Source organism: Nomascus leucogenys, chromosome 16 (genome assembly GCF_006542625.1).
Source record: "Nomascus leucogenys isolate Asia chromosome 16, Asia_NLE_v1, whole genome shotgun sequence".
Classification (NCBI taxonomy): Eukaryota; Metazoa; Chordata; class Mammalia; order Primates; family Hylobatidae; genus Nomascus; species Nomascus leucogenys.
In genome coordinates this window covers 67,748,810-67,772,855 of record NC_044396.1, presented here as the reverse complement: position 1 = coordinate 67,772,855, position 24,046 = coordinate 67,748,810, and positions in this window count along the sequence as shown.

Genomic DNA, 24,046 nt, shown 5'->3' with positions numbered 1-24,046 from the left:
ATATCAATCGTTGTTCGTGTGTGTGTGTGTGTGTGTGTGTGTGTGTGTGTTTAATATGAAAGGATTAAAAACCCTTGGTCAGGATTTTTAAAAATTAGGAAAGTTTCTTGATGAAAAATTCCCTACTATTTTCCTAGGGCAAAGCACCTTGTGAAGAGGAGTTGATTGGGAAGAAAGGGAAGGCTGACATTAATTATGTAATTACTCTCTTTTTGAAATTCAGATTTAAAGATTAGTTAATTATTACTTCTTAAGGTCCCCAATAACCTTCACCAAATATTGCTATTTAAGCAATAGACAAGCTTTGCTGCAAAATTGAGGAAAGCAAAGTTATAGAACACATACACATCCAGTATTTCTGTCTTTTCCTATCTTAACAAATACTGGTAAAATACAGAGAATGCTGTAATTTGGTGGGGCCAGGGGAATATCAATTTAATTAGTGTAATACCTTCTGGTTTCTTTCTATTTTCTTTTTCTTGGGATAGCTCTGAGTCATTAGCTGGTAAACACAAAAGGAGAGAGGGAAAAACAAAAGAGAATATCTAATGTTTTATTTTTTAAATCTATCATGAGACAGACACTTGAAGACTTTATGTCGTCTTCTTTAATATGAACAACGCTTTTTTTTGTTTGTTTTGAGACAGGGTCTGGCTCTGTCGCCAGGCTGGAGTGCAGTGGTGGGATCTCGGCTCACTGTAACCTCTGCCTCCCAGGTTCAAGTGATTCTCCTGCCTCAGCCTCCTGAGTAGCTGGGACTACAGGCATGCACCACCACACCTGGCTAATTTTTGTATTTTTACTAGAGACGGGGTTTCACTATGTTGGCCAGGATGGTATGGATCTCCTGATCTCGTGATCTGCCCGCCTCTGCCTCCCAAAGCACTGGGTTACAGGTGTGAGCCACCACGCCAAGCCATGAACAGTCCTTCTTTATTATCCTTGTTTTACAAAGAGAAACAGCCTTAGGAAAAATCCAATTACTTACATTTAATCAACATAGTAAATGCTAAATCTCTCAAACTCCAAATTCCATCATGTTCTTTATATTTCACTAGGCTGTTTACCATTTACAATCTGACTGAGTAAGGGAGAGAAAGAGCAGCACGGAGGATACTTATTTAATTCTACAAATTAGTATGGGTAAATTAATTCCAGAAGTCATACTCTCTGGCACTCATAGTCTAATCTGCCCCTTCTTCTCCTGTTTCCTTTTCTCTTTTACATTTTCAGATAGCCAGGAGCTTCTGTAGGTAATTCATCTGTACCCATGAGATAACTCCTATTTCATGTAAAAGACAGAATTATCTCCATTTTATGTAAGAGACACGAGTCCTCAATAATTTACATGATCATTAATTGATGGATTCAAATTCAGATCTAACACCAAAGCTCAGACTCATTCCATCTGATAAACAGAGAATAATTTTATGTGTTCCATTTATGAAAGATTGTATTCTTAGAGGGTTTGATGTATAACCTACTCTAAAAGATTCACTTTAACAAATATACAGTTAGGTCTTAATTTATGCCTGTCACTAAGCTAGGTCCTTGGGTAAAAAGAGGACTAAGACATTCTTCATCCTTAAGGGACTCATAATCTTTTATAGGAGACAGAGCTCTCCCACATAAGAGAAGTACAAACAAATTAATACCTATGTGTCTAATCTCGAGAAATCCTTTTCTTATTCTAAAAAATACACACATACACACATTCTACTCCTGTTTTAATTTGTAATCTCTTACTTAATAAAAAGCCTACTTTCTTAATGATGAGCTCTCAGGTTTAGCAATTATCTTTGTAGCATGTGTCTCAAGAGTGAAGAATTTCCTCACAACACTCATAAAATATTTTGAAAATTTTCTGATTCAATATTTTTCCTAAAAATGTGTATCACTTTCAAAAGAAACCTTGATTCTAAAGCTCTAATGTTTCTTTAGTACTAATATAAAATGACATATTCTTCTACAATTTTAAACAAAAGCTAAGTCTTAAGTGAAAAAAATTATAGATTTCAAACAAACAATCTAAAAAATTTGCTCTGTTAGACTTGTAACAAATCTGGTTAAAGTCTTAGAAGAATTTTATAATTATTTTCAGAATGGAAACAACTTTTCATTAATATAAACTGGCAAAAATATTTTTATGATCTCCCTCTGTGCCAGCATGAAAATTAACTCTAGGCAAAGCCAAGCTGGCTTTCCATGGTTCCCAGGTAGTTTAGGTTTCCTTGATACTCAAAATATCTCCTTGGTAGTTTAATTTCACAATTGAATATTTAGCCCTATGGCGTAAGAGTTGTTAATGCTTCTTAAGATGTAAATAAGGCAGAGAAAATAACATCTTAAACTTTGACAGTCCAGTATCTACCAAATCTAAGCATATGTCTGTCCTTTGATATTGTAATAGCTCAATTTGGTGTAGCCAGCAGAAATGTATACATATGTTCACAGAACTATAATGTTCTGACAACACTCCTTTAATAGCACCAAATGAAAACTATTTAAATAGTTATCAATAGAAGACTTGATACATAAACTGTAGTTTATTCCACAATGGAAAATACAGCAATGAGAATGAATGAACTGCAACTACTACAACAATTTAGGTGCATCTTACAAATGTAATGCTTAGTTAAAGAATTCATACACAAGAAAATAACATGCTCTATGGCTTCATAAATGCAAAATTCAAAAAAACCTCAACAGTAATCTTTTATGTTAGAACTCAGAAAAGTAATTCCCCTGTATGGGAGTGAGATAGTGACTGAAAGTGGGCAAAACAGGGTACTTTGAGGGAGCTGGTAATGTTCTATTTTTTGACCTGAGTTCTCATTATACATACAGGTTCAAGTTAGGGAAAAAAAACATTGATCTGTCCTTTTTGATTTGTGCACTTTTTGTATGTATGCTGTACCTCAATAAAAATATAAAAATAGTAAAAACAGAAAGAAAAAAACCACAAAGCTTTGCCAGTCATTATAATTCATATCAATGAGATGAATGTGTTTTTTTGTTTGTTTGTTTTTACTAAGGTGTGTCCCAGAGTCAGAATACTCAAATATAAGGTCAGAGTTAGCACAAAATACAGGTGAACCAAAAAGAAAAGGTTATCGGATGCTGGCTATATGCACAGTTATACGGGTGAAGACAGAAATGGGATCAGTGATTTGCCAAGAGTTCATTTCATTTCACTCTAACTGGGCTTTGATCTCCAAGAGAAAGACAATTTATTTCTAAGTGAACACACTCATTAACACTCCAGCATCCTTTATTCTCTCTCCCTGTCAATCTAGGTGGAAAGTTCTTTGCTTCCAAGTCATTTCATAACAACCTCATATTCTGTAGGTACACACTGAATTAAGATTACCATTTGGCTGCTTCTTGGTGCAGGTCTGTCTTTCTAAACACAACTTTGTCAAGTACCATAACTGGCATCTTCAGTTCTAACTTTACACAAATCAAAAAGTACCTTTAAATATTTCTCACGTGATAAACACGCGCGCACACACAGACACACACATAAGCTATGCAATCTCCACATCACAGTGCTTCTGGTTTATTTTAAATTTTTATTTTATTAGCTGTCTATTTCCTTCTGTGTGTTTACATATGTAACACTTGTCCTAGTAGCAACTGATTCAGCTAGTTGGTAGGCAGGGAACATTGGTAGCCGCAAGATGCCATGCTTAGCCACAGAATAATAAATACAGCTCTTTGATTTCCTAATAATTGAAGATTTTTACTGCCTTCACCCAACAGAGCTCTAGCTGAAGGAGAGCAAAGATCTAGCTGTTTGTTCACTTAATATGAATATTGTTTTCCATGTCGCTAAATAGTAATGGAACAATTTTTAATGGGAAAATTTTATTCTGAATTCCAGATTTGCCTGCTTCACTTAGTTGAACCTCTACTATTGGATATTGAAGCTATTTTCATTTTTGCTTCTACAAAAAAAATCTATAGAGGTATATTTTGCACACATTCAAGGTTATTATCTTTGGGAAAATTTTAGAAGTAGAGTTACTGAATTAAAAATTATGCACATTTTAAGTCATTAAATTGATAGAATCATTTTTATCTTTCTTCAAGTTTTCCAAAGGGATTAATTTGGCTTTAAAATAACATCATCAGTCATAATTGAATTCTCAAATGCTTCCCTATATTGAATAGAAATAAGTTAGCGTAAACTTTTTTTAAAAATATGGACTGTGAGATGGAAACATATTACAAAGTAAGAATTCTTTTTTTTTGTTTTGTTTTGTTTTTGAGACGGAGTCTCCCTCTGTCGCCCAGGCTGGAGTGCAGCAGCGCGATCTCAGCTCACCTCAAGCTCTGCCTCCCAGGTTCACACCATTCTCCTGCCTCAGCCTCCCGAGTAGCTGGGACTACAGGCGCCCACCACCACACCTGGCTAATTTTCTGTATTTTTAGTAGAGACGGGGGTTTCACCATGTTAGGCAGGGTGGTCTCGTTTTCCTGACCTCGTGATCTGCCTGCCTCGGCCTCTCAAAGTGCTGGGATTACAGGTGTGAGCCACCGTGCCTGGCTAAGAATTCGTAAAGACAAAATAGATAATAGTTCACCTGGGTAGATTCATAAATGATTGAACTGCTGCATTCAATGTGTGCTGCTTAACAACAGTCAATACCAATATGTAAGGTGGTCTACAGTGCTGTGCCATGGGAGGCCATATTCATTCTGCCTTGTCCAATAGTTTTATTAATCATGTAAAAAAGAGTACTGACTTGTATTTTTGCATATTGATTGTATGTTTAGTTGATATTGTTTAGGGCAAAAAATCTAAACTTTTGGAAGATAAAATTCTAAAGAGACTATACAAACTAGAATGGTACATAAAATTTAATATAAGGACAGTCAACTATGATAAATTTGCTAATTATGAGTAAGAACAGAAATCTATTAGCAAATATGAAAATAAGAAGTTTTATTTTTCCGAAGTTGCATAAGAGGTTAATTGTGGTATAGATAATCAAGTTATGATTTTATATTTTGTTACTAGATACATATTCTTTGGAATGAGGGAGGTGATATCACAAATCTACTCTATGAATCTCATACCAAGAACATTGGCAGACTAGAATTTATTCAGGGAATAACAATTATCTTGGTGTGATTCCCTGTCAAAGATGTTAATGTTTCATTGGGCAATATAATGCCTGTGCAACAAAAGTCATGAAAATAAGAAGTGAGGGAGGGGAAAATGGAAAGGAAATATAAGGTGGTATCTCACAGAGTAGCTCAGAGCCTCATAAGAAAACAGCCAATTGCCTGGTCTTTTGGGAGGTCTCCAGAGAGATACATAGAGCAATCTGTATTGAAGATAAAGAGTGACTTACTTGTGTGCTTCTTCCCATATCTTGTCCATATTGGGTTAAAAGTTGTCCTACAAATTATTACATGTTCTGCATTTCCAGCCTGAATTTGCCAAGCCTTCTGGTTAGCCACGTAGAGGCCAGAGACTCTATGGATCTGGTTGCTTTGGCGTTGAGCCCTAGAGCTGCTGGACCTCCTGTTGTAGTAGCTATGATGAAAACCTTGTTGAAGCCCGTATCTTTGAAGAAAGATGTGACAGTTGGAGATCCTAGGAGTTAAAGGCAACAGAAAAAATGAGCAGGGCTCTCACCATGTGAAACTTGAAAGGCTCATAGAACAGATTACAGGCCCATAAATTGTATCCAATATAGTCTACTACTTGAGCTACTCAGATGCATTTTCACTCTTTATCATATCCATATTTCATATAAAAACTAGACCGTCTCACTCCTGAGATGAAAAGTGCAAGAACATTCCAGGACTATGGTGACAAGGCAACCTCCTAAAAATATTTAAAGAAGATTAGCCAACCAAGCCACAGTCCCTCACTGAGGTAGCTAGACCTGGAACTCTAATATGTATCATTACCCTCTTTTTTGCTCCTTCTAGATTTCCTCACCTTTGGCCAATATTTTGGCTGGTCTCTGTTGCTTGATAGATGGAATGGTACAACATCCATTTTTCAGGGGTCTTCATTTGCCCATTCACCATTATTCTTAACCCTGAAAACAGAGTTTCCCGAATGAATATTCTGGGTTCCAGACAAAATCTGCCTCTAATATATAGTGGCAAACCTATTTCTTCACAATAACCAGAGCTCATTATCCCAGTCAGTACAGAATCTCCCTTCTTTGTCTACTGGCTCACTGGTATGAGGTATAAAAAAAATGACCAGGTGAATTTAACTTCTGCCTTAGTAGAAACTTTTCTGTTTCCCCTTGTGGAAGTATCTTCCCTGGGAACTGGACTCCTAACTGTAGGGATGAGAGGTACCAATTTTACAAGAGGGTCTCTCAGAATGATGACAGGGGCTAACGATCTTCTATTTTCACTCCTTGATTAAAGCCATATGCTTTGTTCATTTGGGACACAGCACCACAAAAAACATTATCAGTTGCTTGGCATTTAGGACATCTTGAGGTCAAGAGAGGCAGGAGGCACTTTCTTCCCATTCTTGCCTTTTGCTTATCAGAGTGCCTCATCCCATCTTAAATCCTAGGACTTCTGGTTCTATTGCCAATCCCTCTGGGAACCTGGGAAAACCAGAGTCTCTATGGGTCCAGTAAGATTGGACCTGGGCACTGGAACTGTTATGAGGAAGGCTGAGAAAGCTGGTGCTATTAGGTGGGGATGTGGTGGCATAGGGCCAGATGAATTTGGAAAGGCCTTATACAGTGAGGAGTATAATAAGGAGAACTAGTATATGTCATACAAGGACCTCTGGGAAGTGTTACATTCATTAAACTCCAGGGACGGGATACTTAACTACCTTCACATGTTTAATCTCTTCAGTCAGAAACTTGACAACCATTTATTGAAGAATCATATGACGGAATTTGAATAGTACCTTGATTCAAGCTCTGTAGATGAACTTAATCATTCTGTCCAAACATGAGGCTGTGATTCTTAGAACAGTAAAGCTTCACTTATTAGTTAAATTTTTGACTTTCAACCAGCCTAAAAAACCTAAACAATGCACAGAACACCTTTGGAAATCTCTGGTGTAGTAAAGCCCAATGACCAATTAAATCTATTTTTGTCTAATGAGATTGTGTATCTGAGTTTTTCTTCCTGGGACATAAAAGAGACCAGATTATGAGCAGAACCTGACTGCAGCCACAGGTTGAAAGTAATAAGTTATACTAGGTGACTTCAGCCTTAGCTGATGCTAATTTGCATTAGCTGATGTCCACCAGCAAGCTGGTGACACTCAATATAAAAGTATCCAGCCCCCAAAACCTGTACAATATGACCCTAAAGAATCATGAAAAAAACTGCACTTATGGTTGGCTTACTCTGCTTCCATGGGATAATGAATATTACAATATATTTTAGAAAAGTCTTTTTATCATATCTAGTTAAAATAAAATTATTTTGTTGACAAGACTAATTTAACTTAATTATTTGTAGAACACTTACTTTAAGTGAGTCCTTGTTTCCATATACAGAATAGGAGATAGATGCCTCGAGGGTACAATAAATATTTATTGATTGATTATGGATGCATTTAATGCAATATCTACCCAATGACAATATTCTTTCTAAGTAAAGACTAACTTTCCAGGCAAGAATAAATATTTCTGCTTTATATGATTCTAAAAGTGCTCTAAAATTATAAGGTATAATTTTAAAAGCATCAGCCATTGTTTCATTTATCTAGGTATGTGCCAAAAATCACAGAAGAACTTAATGATTTAAAAGAACAGCAATCATACTACTGCTTCTTAAGTTTTTTTTATGGCTCCCAAATTTGGGCAGTGCTCTCCACTGGGCAGTTCTTGCTCAAGGTCTCTCTGATACGGTTATGGTCAGATAGGAACAGCATGGGGCTGGAGTATCTGGGGTTTGTCCTCACATGTCTCTCTCTTCAGGCAATTTCAGGGCTTTTCCATGTGATTCCTTTGCATGTGCTAGGTTGGGCTTCCTTACAGCATGGAGGCCTCAGGGTAACCGGATTGCTTACATTGCAGCCGAGGGCTTCCCTAATGAATTCACCTCAGAAGTTATTGTTCAAAATGGCCACAGAGCCCCACTGATTTCAATAACAGAAAGCATCGATCCCACCTCTTGATGGGAAAAGTGTCAAAGTCACCTTGTAAGAGGGGAATATGGGATGGGAGATATTGTTGCAGCCATATTTGGAAAATCCAGTCTACTACAACCATGTTCAAAATGTGAAAACTAAAAATTACTTGCTGCCATTGCAATAATAATGTATCCACGAGAGCGGGTTTACGCTGTTGCATTTCACAGAAAAACACTAATATTTTTCTAAAAATTTAAACAGTACCTTTAGAAAGATGATAATATTCAATGTAATCTGCATATTCTTTAGGTTTATATAATTCCATATGTTGGGGATTAAAAAGGCAAGGAGTAACTAAGACCAGATACCCTTTTGCTTCTCCTTTTCTGTTCTTAATTAGAGAATGAAATAGAATTCTTTTGGAGGAAAAGGAACTTGATTAATATTTTGCTCATGATGAGTGAATCTGGAAAGTAGTGAAGAACTCTTGGCAACTTCTCATATTGTGTGGTCTGAGTGATGACAAGCACTTCCAGAGTGGGTGACCTAGTATATTATAAAATACATTGTTCAGAAATGAAGAGTGTACACAATGATGTGTTGGAAGATTCTACGGGGTCCTCATAGTTGCTAGATTACAAGTGCACAAAAGCAGTCTCAGAGATTCCTCTGTGGACACTCATAAGAAGGAGAAAAATAAGAAGGAGAGGAAGGGGAAGGAGAGAAGGAAGGGAAGGAGAAATAACTAAAACTTCAAGCTATTGGGAAGAAGAATATTCCTGGCTTTATCTCAGCGCATGCAGTTAACAGATCAAATCAATATCTTCTTTTTAATATTCTTATATTTCACTGTAACATAGTTCAGCTCTTAAGAATTACTTTCTTTCTGTTTTCCCAATTTTGACTAGCATTCAAGTGTTTTTAGCTATTGTGGATTTTTATTGTTATAAAAGTAAATATGAAAAAAGAGTTTTTATTTCACTAAGTTCTTTTTAGGTGTGTGTGTTCACATATTAACAGTTTTTTATTGACTGAAAATAGGTTTATTTTCTTTTTCACCTGTAAATGAAGATTGTGGTCCCCAGTTTGAGATCCTATCAATTTTACCCTTTGGATCAAAATGGATTAAAAAATAAAAACATATTGCTTGTTTTAAGGAAAAGAGAACAAAAAAAATGGTGCAAGTGGCATATCGTTTTAGACTGCTTATTTCCATAAGATAATGTTGATACATGAAAATGTTTTCTGAAGGATGTTTTTAAAAGCATAAACTGTTATTTGGGGTTCTCTCTACCTGTGGTGTGGTATTTAGAGCACAGCTATTTTGAAAACTTGATTTTTGTTCCACATCAGTAAGGGAATTTCAGCCTTAGTATAGACCTGTAAGTAAAAAGTCAATTCCTAATGTAGATTCCTTTAAAAAAGCCACTGAAAATCCAAGTGCCAAAGTGGGAGAATTAAGACTTGGTAATATGGCCCTAGCATTAAGAAATGATTCCTAAGGCATTTTCAATCTGCAACACCTTTTTAAAAAATTGGTAAGAAAAATGACCTCGCTTCTAATTCGTTTTCCCAACACTGATGTATTTGACTTAGCAGTGTCTGGATCTAAATTAAGATTAGTCTTTAAAGTACCTTTTGGCGAAGGAAAACTATAATGATTTTATTACTCTTTTACATGAACCAGGAAAGGAAATTTTACAAGCATGAAGAGGTTCTTAAATAGAGCGGGTAATGGAGGAAAACGAAAGAACAAAAAGAAAAAGTAAAATCAAGATCTTTTTTCCATTGCATTGTTTAGCTTCCCACATCACAGAAAGAAGTAAGGCTATTTGCTCACTTAGTTAATCTCATTTTTCCATTATCAATCCACAGGGTGCGTTTTCAACCAGTTTTAGCTGGAGCTGTAAAATGGACTCTAGAGTAATGTGAATGAGAACAAACAAAAGGGGCTATTCTCTCATCACTGCCCGTGTGTCATTCCCATTAATGTCAGCAGGGATTATGTATGCACATGTAGGAAAATGTCTGTTTACAAATGGAGTGGATGCATTTCTCTCCCTGTTACCACCATTTCCATTCATTGAAATTGGAATGGATTTGTATGGGGTGTGTTTGTGTTTGCTTCAAAAAGGCATTCTTTTAGAATGGGCCACTAATGTCATAAACCTAATTATATTCTTTTTTTCTTATATACTAAAGTAATACAGCTAGCTTTACGTATTCGTTCTTCTCTTTCTGTGCCCTACCACCTAAACCTGAAAAAAAAAAAAATACAGGCAAAGCAACTGTTCAACTTCTAGCTCATTTACATTATTTTTTTAAGGCAAGCAATGTAGTTGAGTAATGCTAAACTCAACAGATTGTAAATGGAACCCAAAGTACCTTGTTAAGACAAGATGTGTTTGCTGTCCACTTAAGCACTTCTTGTTGCTGGTAATTTTCCCAAAATATCTGGGTGTAAGTGATGTAGCTGGTGGTACTTACGCCATGGAAAGAGCTGTGACCTATATTTTCATGCTTTGGATTAATCCTTATTCTGCTTTGGGTATTGATATTCTCCACTTACTCTTTTCTCATTCTTTCAAAGTATGTACTCTCAGCATTTTAAACACACACACACACACACACGCACACACACACACATGCACATACACACGCGCGCTCTGCTAATATAGAAGCTGCAGATTTGTAAGCCTGCTGCAAAGATCTCTGACTTGTCTTTGAACAAAACACATTGGTGTGATTAACATAATGCTGTATGTTAGACCTCTTGCTTGCTTTGGTTTCTGTCAGTGTACCAGTCAATAAGGCTAAAATTATACAGTCGGGGGTTGTTTACTTTAAAGCTGCTTGCAAAGTATCAGGAGACTTTTCAAAGCATTAGCAACCAATTTAAGAGAAAATGAGGGGTAGAGAGGGCAGGGGGAAATATTTACTTTGGAAGGTCAATTGAATATTTGAAGAGAGTAACAGGTTTGGCTTCTAGGGTCATGTTAATGTATCTAGTTGTCTATTTGATCCTAAATAATTAAGCTATAGAAGCAGGAGGTTGCAGAGTTGGAGATTCGGTCCCCAGCAGGGATCATGCTCACCGTGGTTGGAAAATAGAAGGGCTGTGTCTTCTATGTAAAGTATGGTTAGTTGCTGGGGCAGGTCATGGCCTGCTGTCCTGAATGCTTAGTCTGGACTCCTACACCAGAAATCAGGGCAGTCACGTCTTCCTCTGTAAAGCTATGTGGTCAACATCTGTCCTTTGATTTTTATTTTGTCTGTTACTGTCACAAATGCTATTGACTCTACAGATGACTGCTCGAGAAAGTGTATAACCTGGTGGCTTTTTGGAAGAAAAATATCTCCAGTCTTTGAGTCTAACACACATTCCAACACAGTTGGCCTTCTTGAAATTGAAGTACAATCCTTAATATGTTAATTGCAATTATTGCACTTGAATTATATCTATGGTAAACGAGCACTGGCATCTATCAAATTAACTTTTTTTTAGTGGAAGAATTTGTGTCTTTTAAAGTGATTGTGTTATCTGCAAGAAAATTTATGCTATAAAAATAAGGGAGTGGGAAGTGGGAAAGGATTGTGCTTTTCCAGTAGTAATTGTACTGTGTTTGTGGCTGACATAATTCTCACAGATGGATGGTGGAGCTTTTCTTTTTACACATCACACTCTATGAGTTAAGTGGTCACAAACTTAATAATGATTAAAGTAAACAAAATGCTGTGTTTTCTATTTTAATATTAATTTATATGTTTTTAAATGTACCAGATCCAAAATCCTCTTTTCTTGCATTATTTAATTCAAAACTAAACTGTTTAATTGGAAGTTAAGTAATTTTTGAGCCTCTATCCTCTGATTTAAGGAAACTGAAACCAAAGAATAAAATCAATTTTATTATTAAAAGTTCCATTTGCTTGGAGACATTTTCCTTGTTATTTCTACGACCTGTACTTTTACTGGTTCTATTGGAAAAGTTCAGGAAGAAATTTAAGGTTGTTTTCATATATAAATCTTGCTTGTACTCACCATGAATCTTGAAAAAAAAAGTGTATTGCTTTGCAAACTGATATTTATGCCTGAACTTTAAATATTACAGAATTTTAAATAAGGACTGGATTAACTCACCAGGTTCTGAATACTTTTTGGTTAATAAAATCAAACTATGTGAAATGCAATTTTACATTAATGTGTATAATCATGATTAGATTAGGGTATTTTGTTTTATGGAAAACAGAAAACCAAAACTCTGTTGACCTCAATCGAATTCAGGTGAACAAAAGGAATTATGTAGGATTGAATGGAATGATTTTTACCGGTTTCGTTTTTACTTCCCGGGGATTACTCTCAAAGGTGTTTCCGAGATGTTAATACTTTAGGTACCATCCGCACTCAAAAATATTTTAGATTTTGTAATAGCAGTCATTGTCATCACAAAATGCAGAAAAAAGAAACATCAGCCAGCCTGGCTCTGGTATAATCATAATATAAAATATATTTTACATTTAATAAAAGTAAATTATGTGTTGAAAGGTAAAGCAACCTATAATTAATAGCAACTTGGCTTGCGATAGCAAAACACATCAAAGCAGTCTGTTTCTTATTGACTAATGTATGTGCTCTGGGCAATCGCTCCCCCTACCCGCATCCCCACCCTCACCCCCCTGCATAAGGTGGGATCTTTTAAGTTTAATGGTATAAGATGTCAATTGAAAGGATTATTTTTAAAATACGATATCTGCTTGTCGTTAAATTTCCTGGATGATGGATGATTATTCTAATGGACTTTTAAACATTATAAGAGAGGCAGACAAAAGTGTACACATGCATGTTTGTGACACAATTGCACAGCCTTCACTTGTAAGATGAGCAGGGCACACACAGATACCTTTTGTGATTAGAACGCAAGCACACATTTCCCCCTTAAAGGAAAACTGTGTTTGTAAATGAAAATGACCCCCATGAACTCTCCATTTGACACTCCTCATGCCGAATGAAGAAAAAAAAAGATATATTTAAGATATTAGGGAGAAATACACATTTTATTAGTCCTGAGCATTCTCTCCTGTTTGTCAAGGTACACTTCCACTATAGGTGAGAAGATTCCTGTTTGTTTTTAAGGAACTTTAAAAAGGTTTACAAAGACATGGTATTGAAAACATCAGACACTAGAAAAAAAATTGTATCCCCTTATAGGAAGTAATAAAAGTAAAACAAAATTGTTTTAAAATGCTTTCTAAAAGAGATTGGAGAACTGGACTAGAATGTCTTACAATTGTCTTTGTAGAAACGGAAGCCAAGCTGAAACTGCTCATTTTATGGTTATTCTAGTTGTAGTCGCTCCTTTTGTTTTGATCAAGTTGGATCTTTTCGTAACTGGGCCAGCCCATAGTCCAAAGGAGAACTGCATTTGCTAAGTATCCTTGTCACCTTTCAAAGGCAATGATTTGATAATGAGTTTATGCTGCAAGCAGGAGTTTGGGAGGAGTCAGCTCGCATATATTCCCATTTTTAGAAACTCTGTGACTAAGGGTTCACATAATTAAGAATTACACCAGAAGTGTACACAGACCCCAGATTCTTCCCTGCTTTCCTAAATGTCATTTGCTTGAAATCTTCCCAAGACATTACCTATTACAATTGTTCTAACTAGAATTTGAAAAACCCACACATTTTCCTTAATTTCTCTACGTCAATCTCTTCTAGATGCTGCTCCGTCTCTTTTTTACTTATTTTGTGTAATGTCTTTCTTCAAAAACTTTGTTTTAAACAACATCCAATAGAGATAGAATGAAGGAAATGTGTTGTATATATTAAGATCATCTCTATAATCTTAACAGAGTCATCACGTTTGGTTACAGCCCTGTTTTATTTTATTTTTTTCTCAAATGCTATTTTCTTACAGATGATGGCCTTTATGCATATCTGAATAATGGCTTGCTGTTCGCTGAAGAACTTCAAAAAGTATTCAGAGCAAGGCTTCATTTTCTGTGCATTATCACAGGGTAAGGGATTATTGTAATCCCCATTTTATAGACAAACCATTTGAGGTTTAAGTAACTTGGCCAATGCCTGTAAGTAGGTTAGACATTAAACCAGAGTAATATTTGCAGTTTATGATTTTGATCTCAGGCAAACTTCTCTGTCTTTTAGCAAATGGGCTTCTTTTCCAGTTTTCTAACCTGCAAGAACAAGGTTATTTGGTGTGACTATCAGTAAAAATCAGAACTGAACTCATAATGTTAGATCGTTTCCTGACCCACTTTTAACTCTCTTACAATCACTGAAATAGTTAAAAGTTTCTTTTCCTGTTTGCACTTTAGTTTTCTTATTAATCAGAAAAACAGCTTTTGTTAGACTTTTGCAAGGGCCAAATATACCATTGCCAGAAGTTCTACTATCAGTGAAAGAAGTGCTGAGTAAATAGCTTTTTTTCTTGTTGTTGAATTAAATGCATGGATAATAATATCTACATTACCATACTCCCTTTAAGATAATATGTATAGTTTAGAATGCACTTAAGATTTTTCCTAAGTGATGACTTCAGGATTTCTAGACTATATAACATAAGGATTGCTAAGCTAAAATGTAACTCCACTATACTAGAAATATTTCATTTTTAGAAACCAGCTTTGCTTGTTATATTGCAATAGTGATAGCAGTTATAAGGCTGTGATACAAAACGTGATTTTCTTTATCATGAGAAAAAAAGTCCATGTAATTGAAAAAGTTGAGTTTGTTTAAGCTTTTCATTTAAAAAAATAAAAGCTCTGAAATTTATACGAAATAGTCTGGGATTTCTGATGTCAGTTACGACAGTTTCCAAATCATAAAATGGTTTCTTAATCAAAAGACAAATAATTTTATAAAGTAAAATTAAGCTAGTTCTAGAAAAAAAAAAGCAGCTTTATTTTAACCTGCCTTGAGCATTCCAATTACAATGTAAAAAATTAATAAAAGCCTTTTCTTCTATTTGAGACGTGGGATGTTTTATAGTTGACTTAAAGATTCTCATTTATAACTTTAATTGCTTGCAACATTCTGAATCATTTTCCTTTCAGTCTAAAAGTTTCCATAGTTAATCTCAGGCAATAGTAACTTTTTGTATTTTAAAAATATTTAAGGAAGAAATTAATAGAACTACTTTGGTGATACTTATATCCTTTTACACTTAAAATATTATCCAAATAATTCAAAAATACACTCTCAAAATGTCAAACTTTCCTAAGGTCTTTAATTCAATACAGGATTATTGCTCTTTGAAAGTTTAAACATATAACAGCAATACATTTAGATGTTAGAAATTCTTTTAATACATGAGTTATATAGCATTTCTACAAATCTCTAATGCATTGATTTTAGAAACATACACTCCCACATTGTACATTCCATAATTTCATAGCATGGTAACAGAGAATGTTACAAATCTAGAAGACAGCATTGCCTAAAGGTAACATAATTAGAGAAATTTTAATTATATTTCACCAACTTCACTTTCGCTGATTAAAAAAAAGCTTTAAAGTGGAAACAGTAAACGTTAAAGGCAATTTTACATTGCTAGTTTTAAGTGAATAATATGTAAATCAAAGCTGAAAAAATAGAGTAAGTCAGGCATATGTAATATTCTTCTTATTACTGTAAGACAGCTAAACGAAAGACAGAAGGTAATAGTTGTTAATGTATTCGAGATTTAAATAAATCGCCTAGTTGTGGTATTCATATTCACATTTTATGCAAAACTAGTTTGAAACAATGCATAAGTCCTATTTAAATAAAGCTCAGTCAAGCACCTTGATCACTACACAGAAATAAAGCAGAAAAAATAATTAGTAATTAAAATGCAAGTTTCAAGGGGGAATACCTTTCAAAAGAAAGCCACAGAAGCACCTGATTCTAAAAATATCAGTTTTCATAACTGTGAGTGCCGTTTGTTAGCAAGTGGAGGTACAATTTTTGTAACAGCACTTGCCTGTCAATAACTTTATTACAAAGCTGGTAATTTAATGAAAAATTTAAAAGAAACCTATTAAAATAATCTCTCACTCACCCTGGTAGCCACCATTTTAATCACTGCAGACAATATCCTTATTTAGTGATTTCTGCTCTCTCAATTCTTCAGTGTTTTCAAAAATTAGTGACTTTTCTAATTTGTTTCTGTGAAATACTGAAATGTATACTCAGACATTATATATACTTTTAAAAATATAAACAAATACTTTACATGAATGTGTGTTACAGAGCAATACAACAGCATTTATAAAAACAGTAATATAACAAAATAGTTCAGTTCTTACCAAAGCGGCCCTTTTAATCTATCCACTATATCTGGCAAACATTTAAGATCTCCATGTGAACATAGTAAAGAGGCAGAGAATAAATCCCTTCATTGTTATTATAAAACCATTAAAAAACTGAAATAAAATGCTGATTTATTTCATCAGCATTTATCTGAAATATTTCCTCAACCAAAAGATAACTTAAAATATACTTTTCTGTACCTAAACGTTCCTTTTATATTTCATCTTACTTCCCTAGGCTAATGACTTTATTATTGGAAATAGCCAATTCAATGTTAGTTTCTCCAAACCCAGAAGTAAATCTTGAGCTATGTCCATTAGCTTCACAGCCCTTGCTTTGCTCTAGGAATCTTTGCCTCAGACTTACCTTAGTAACCTTCCAAAAGCCTTCACTTTTCTCATGCATGAACATATAGTTTTTAAACTCTTCTATATTAATCTTTCTAGTTCTCTTCATTTTTACATTTTTGGAACTTCTATAAAGTCTCGTTAATTACCAAATATAGTTAGTGGTTGCCCAATATTGATGGGTACCAAGTGTAAACTTCCTGCCTCAAATCTTTATTGAATTCCTACTATGAGAATTTAATGTATAAACTACTTTGCAATGTACATTCATGTTCCTGAATGGAAACTTATTATATAGATAGAATTCATAGCCATTATTGGGTGAATAAGTTAAGATGTACACACTGAAATGTATACGAGAATATCCCTTCTTTAGCATTCACTCTGTCCTAGGCATTATGTTTGATACTTTATATGTGGGATCTCACATACTCCTCATGATAACCAGAGACTTTGCAATTTTCCTTGAACCCTCTCTGTCTTTCCCATCTCATATCCACTCCTTTGTTCTATTTTTAAAATGTATACAGAATGTGACTGTTTCTTACCACCTCCACTTCTATCACCTTGGTCCAAGTTTCCATAGCTTCTCACCTAGAATATGGCGTCAGCTTTCTATGGGGTCTTCCCTGTTTATATTTTCTGCAACACTGTCTATTCTAAGCACAGCAGCCAGCATGATCTTTTCAAAACACAAGTCTGATTCTATCACTAATTTGCTTACTGCCCTCCGTTGACTGTCCATTTCACTCAGAATAAAAAACCACAACTATTTCTTTGATTTCTTTCTTTTGCTTTATGAGAAATTTATTTTTATTTATTTATTTATTTATTATATTTTAAGTTCTAGGGTACATGTGCACAATGTGCAGGTTTGTTACATATGTATACATGTGCCATGTTGGTGTGCTGCACCCATTAACTCGTCATTTACATTAGGTATTTCTCCTAATGCTATCCCTCCCCCTTCCCCCCACCCCACGACAGGCCCCGGTGCATGATGTTCCCCACCCTGTGTTCTCATTGTTCAATTCCCACTTATGAGTGAGAACATGTGGGGTTTGGTTTTCTGTCCTTGCGATAGTTTGCTCAGAATGATGGTTTCCAGCTTCATCCATGTCCCTACAAGGGACATGAACTCATCCTTTTTTATGGCTGCATAGTATTATTCCATGGTGACTTCTTAAATCCTGTATCATCATCCCTCTTACTTCTCTGACTCCATCTCCAAATAGGCTCCTTCACTCATTCCACAGCCTCCTCCAATACAACAGGTCTGCTCACAACTCTGTCTGCCTTGGGTCTTTTTGCTTCTTTTTTTCTTGCAGATCTTTCCTCAGATCAACCTCATCAGTGAAGACTATCCTGGACTCCACATCTAAAATGAAGTTATTTTCTCTATCCCGATTCTTCTCACCACCCTTATTGTTTTGTTTTTTTCTCCACTGCACTTAACGCTGTCTAAAATACTATATGTTTTGCTGTACATTTTAACATGTATTAATCTTGTCAGAGCTTTTCTTGTCCAAATAGAATGTAAGCTACATGGAGGCAGATATTTTTGGCTGCGTGTAGTGGCTCATGCCTGTAATCCTAGCACTTTGGAAGGCTGAGATGCGTGAAATGCCTGAGCTCAGGAGTTTGAGACCAGCCTTGGCAACATGGTGAAGACCCGTCTCTACTAAAATACAAAAAAATTAGCTGGGTGTGGTGGTGCACACCTGTAATCCCAGCTACTAGGGAAGCTGAGGGAGGAGAATTGCTTGAACTGGAGGTGTAGGTCGGAGTGAGCTGAGCTCGTGCCACTGCCCTCCAGCCTGGGCAACAGAGCAAGACTTTGTCTCAAAAAAAAAAAGATATTTTTGTTTGTTTTCTGTTCCATTTTATAGACAAGAAAGGTACCTGGCACATGGAAGACAATATTTGTTGAATCAATGGATGAGCATCTGTATGACATAATATCATTATCTGCCTTTTAGTGATAAATACACTTAGAGTTATCAAATAATTTGTCCAAAGTCACAAAGCCAGGCTTGTCTAAGTCCAGAACTATGGTCTTAATCACCTCTCCATCTGGTCTGTCAAACTGGACACTAATTCTTGAGCCTGATGCTTGTACCACTTCACCATGCAATTTCCCACATACCATGTCCTAAAAGACATGAAGCCATGTAAACGAAAACAATAGACAACATTCTAGCTGTGCAAAATACAACGGCTTGCATACAGATGGCATGAAACACCTATTTGAGGGCATGAGATAATTGACAGATTAAGAATTATCGTATGAGTGTTTGCAATTTTTGCAATTTAAGAATTATCATACTTATCAGCAAATATCTCTTTCTTACTAGCTGGCTGACTTTGGTGAAGTTTCTTTATTTCTCTCTGCTCGACTTTCCCATTTATCAAATGGGGATAGTGATAGGAAATAGATGAGGTTATCTGTGTTGCTTAAAGCATTGCCTAGCACATAGTAAGCACCCAAGGTGTTCCCTTCCCTCTTGTTATTAGCTAATTGTGGTTATTACTATTATTTTAGGTTGCCTATAATACAAACTCCCTACTGTGGTCTAAATAGCTCTACATGATCTCACTTTGCCAAACTGTCAACTTCATTTTTTTTTCACTTGTCTCTCCACATGCTCAGCTCTAACCACCACACCTCTCTCTTGCTTGAGCATGTCTTTTCCAGCTCAAGGCCTGTAAACTGGCAGTTCCTCCAAGAGAAAAAACACCATCACCACCTTTTCACTCCTGAGTCTCAGCAAAGTGTCCCCTGCTTCTGTGTGTGTGTGTGTGTGTGTGGGGCCATCTTTTTACTCCTGTGTCTCAGCAATATCCCCTGCTTCTGTGTGTGTGGCTTCTGTGCATGACCCAAGCTAAAGAAGTTCATATCTCCTGTATCAGCCTCTCTCTACCAGTTTCCTTTTGTGATTTTTTTTCCTTCCCTATTTGGAGTTATTTAGTTCTGTATATTTTCAACTGACTACCCCTGTTAAGGGATATAAAATACAAGAGGACAATGACCTTCTCTCCTCTTTACCAAAGCTCCTCAGTACCTAAAGCATTGCCTAGAATGTATATTTTTTTGTAGGTGTTCAGTAGATGTTTGTGGGATGAATAAATGAATGAGTGATCGTGCTGTCTGGTTCTGGTTAGGATGTTCAGATGTTGTAGGAAATAAAAACACCTCTGATGGATAATAGTATGGGGGTAGTACCTCTGATGAGGTCTTTAAGTTGGGGACAACCCAGGGACAAAGATTTACATTTTGTTTAACTTTGGGTACAAATATTGTATACATTCTTCAGATATAGCCTCTACGTGTCCTCATAGCATTAAAGTGTGGCTTTCAAAAATGGTACAGTTACAGATAATTCTGAGGCTTGGTTCCCATCTGTCTTGAAGGGTATGATTTTGGCACATGGCCCATTTTCACCAGGCTCTGTTCTCTAATGTACTCAGCATATCATTTGACCCCCTAATTACTGAAGAGAATCGGAATCCCAGTGCTTTTGAAGTGCCTACAGGTAATGTGAATCATTAGAAGCATATGTCATAAAAACTGCAGACATTTTTCAAATCACTTAAATTATAATAATTAATTTAATATGCTTCATATGTTTAAACTATATTTACTTTCAAGCCATATGCTTTCCTACATGAAATGGAGTTCCAGATTTTTCTATTGCTTTTAAAATACGGTGTCCAAACTGGAATTTGTCCAGCACACCAAGAGTTAACATGCCTACACTAGAGAAACATGTCTTGTGTCTGTAATAAGTATTAAGAATTTTTTAAAATGACCCACTTTTGAGTAATGCCATATCCCAAGTCAGTTACTTCTGCATTGGTTAATGCTTACTGTATCCAAGTCAGAGCTTTCTGCTCAAAGACCTGAGCAGCCAACTGTGCTAAGGATACTGATGTCATAGCCTAAGACGTGTTACTGTCACAGGTTCTTAGCTCTACTCTAAAGATGTTTTTATTCCTCCAAATGATCTGATTTTTAAAAACTACTTTAGGAATTAAGCTCTATGTTTTGTCCTTACATCTTTCTAGTTTCTCTCCATTCTTTCAGAGACGAGTTAGTCGTTTCAAAGTTTATCACTGCCTTGGCTTTTTATTTATGTTTACCTTCATTCATTAATTTTTGTTGTTTTAAATAAAAATCATGTATATTTAAGGTGCACGATGTGATGTTTCCATCATTGCCTCTGTTAAATATTTCCCTTAGTTTACTTTTCAACTGTTACTATCACAGGCCATGTAATACTAAATCATGCTATTGTGGTTTTAAAGATGAAGCAAATATGCGGGAAAGATTGCTGACAATTTACACAGTGCCAAATAAAAGATTTTATGAAATAAATATAACTTAAAGTGGAAATATTTATCAGCCAGCACTGATTTCTCTTCTGAGACTTGAAATCCTTTTTTGTTTTAAGAGGATATTTAATTTGTGGCTTATCTGGCAAATGCCAAGAACTAGATTCACTTTAATTTGCTCTCTCTACTGCTTTGGACAATTGTTGGGTAGCTGAGCTGATGATGGCATGAAATGAAGAAAGACTACTACTTTACGACATGACAAGTCAAGACTGCAGGTATACTAATTGTTTGAATTCTACTGTGCCAGTAGACTTTCATGGACTTATATGTAAATAAATGATGATGTCATTTGAGGAAGCAATTCTTGATAAGAGATGGAGGGTTTTTTTCCACCTTGACTCAGGATTTCCAATGATTCTTTAGTTTATTTAAGGAAAAAAAAAAAGCCCCTGTTTCAATTTGCATACTTTGAGTTACTTCACTGATCTATTAACACCCTGTCCCACTCACTGTCTATTGTCAATTGTGGAGAATATCACCCTGATATTAATCTAAGGAGATTCTGGCAACCAGAATTTACCACCACCTACATAGCTAAATTTTGAAAGGTTCTTATTCCCAGTATACGTTTATACTTGTTTTTTTGTTTTTGTTTTTTTTTAATACAGACAAGTAGTTTTGCCACATGTGTAAATCTTCAGGAATCCAGTTGACAGCACATGATATTCCCTATCCGATGTTTGTAAACTCAAATTAGCTACAGAAAAAGTGATTTCCAGACCAGTGTGTAACGCTGCTAACCAGCTGCATGGACAGGACTGGCTATCTGCTTCTGGACTTGCTTTAGCCGATGTCCACTGGAACATGAGAAGAAACATAAATAATTTTTCTGTTTGCAAAGACTACTTCATTGTAGGCCAAATGTAATCTTAATGATCAACAGCTGTAAGTACCATCAGCCAAAAGCAGAGAAGAATTAAAGCACAATAGAGATTTAGAAAATAGATGAACTGATAGGTGTTAGAAGGATGTACTGTTGCTTAAAGTGGTAGGTGATTTAAGGTAGAGTATTATTGTAAAATGTTTATAGGAAGGCTGTTCCTAGTATTTAAAAAGTATCAGCAATTAGTTTTTCGGCATTAAGAATTGATCCTTGGTCTTAATGTTTATCCACACTTCTACCCTTATGCAGTATTCTTCACAAATGCTATGCCAATTCAATTGGAGACCAACAGTGCACAGGCATAGATTTTTATTGTGTCATTGTACATTTTTTTAAGTGCACTTCTTTTTACCTTGAATTGTCAAATATTTTTTGAAAAATAATTTTTGCCACATTATATTGTTAAAATTTTATTTACCAATTATACATATTTTTGCTCAGAAAATCAAATTGAAATTAGAGCTGTAGCTTAAAAAGCTTGGATTTTTCTCAAATAAAAGCCAAATTAATAATTGTATAGTATCCCTCAGGATGTTTAAGAGATCTGTTTCAGTAAATTTTGAATATTACTGAACCCATTAATGACACATTTAAAATTTTGCTGGACATTTTTTCTACTGTGCTAATTATTTATTTAAAAGAACCGGGTCTAGAATACCAAGTAATAAAAGCATTGTTCCCAAGAATTAATTTCAACTATACAAATGACTCTTTCTGACTTTAAAAATGTCATCTACCCGCAGGTTCTCCAATTCATTGGATTCTTAAAAATATAAATGTTTATGTGAATTTACAATATGCAAAGTTGTGCACTCTATATTGTTGCTAGTCAAAAAGTATCACTGGGGGGTTATTCATGTTTGCATAATAAACAAATTGTATAGTAGTAAAATTTCAAATAGCTGTTTGAAAACAGTTATTTAGGCAACTAATGCGAGTATAAAGAATTAACGTTTGTGGGTTATTAGGAGATAGGATGGAGGATAGCGGGGAAAGAATTCCTTGCTGATCAACTCTTTGTTCATTTGTATTCTTGGAACTGACAGGTGATGATTTATATTTATATCTTTTTTGTATACCACAATTTGCTAACTTCTCTGAGACTTGTAGCTCTGGAAATTTAAGTTTCATTAAAACGTCAGCACCTGCTTGAACTTCTCTAGGTTCTTTGCTGGTCTTGTTCTCTTAATCTCTTTCTGCAGACTTTTTACCAGTGGGAAATGCGAGCAATGCCTTCTTGCATTCGGTGATGCTGTGCTATCTTTTTACAGTGCATTGTAAACACAGTAAACATGCCAACCTCAAAATAATTAATGTGAGAAGACTGCAGAAGTGCCTCTCTTTACACTGGTGATGCCAGTTACAGCGTTCTACAGAACTGCCCCCTCCAAAAAACGTCATTCAAATAACACTCTTCTCCTCTTCATCAGAATTGTGTTCTTCTTGTGTTGAAAACCTTTTCTCTTCCCTTACTTTTGCTAAACAGTTTTTATAATAAAAGAAAGGAAAGCAGACACATTGGACATAAATGAACATACATTAAAACATATCCATCTGCCTCTCCTCTCACTTCCTTGTCTATATAACAACAAGGTTCATAATGTCCTACTTGTGTTCTTGCTATTAAAAAAAGTTTACAATTTATACTGCAAAATATTCTGGTAAAGCCACTGGCAAATGCCTACAGTCAATCAGCCCTGCACTTGCCGAAGCTTTAATTTGCATGCCTGCATCTCTCTGGAAACATTCTGGAGTCTTCTAAGAAAGCATTCCAGTGTCGGCCTCTGTAAGAGTCCATGTGGAAAATGCCTCTGAGATCACAGAACTTTTCTTATTTAAGGCCCTTTATGTTTGGAGTGCTCAATAGGAGCCTAACAAAGATTCTGGAAATTATGGGGAGAATAAAGGTAAAGTGGAGTCAAGAGAATGAAGGAAAGCATACTGGAAGACAAAACCTCTATGTGCTGATTAAGCGGCACTCACATAATGCACCTCTTGGAACGAGGCACAGTCCTCATTCTTTGCTTCAG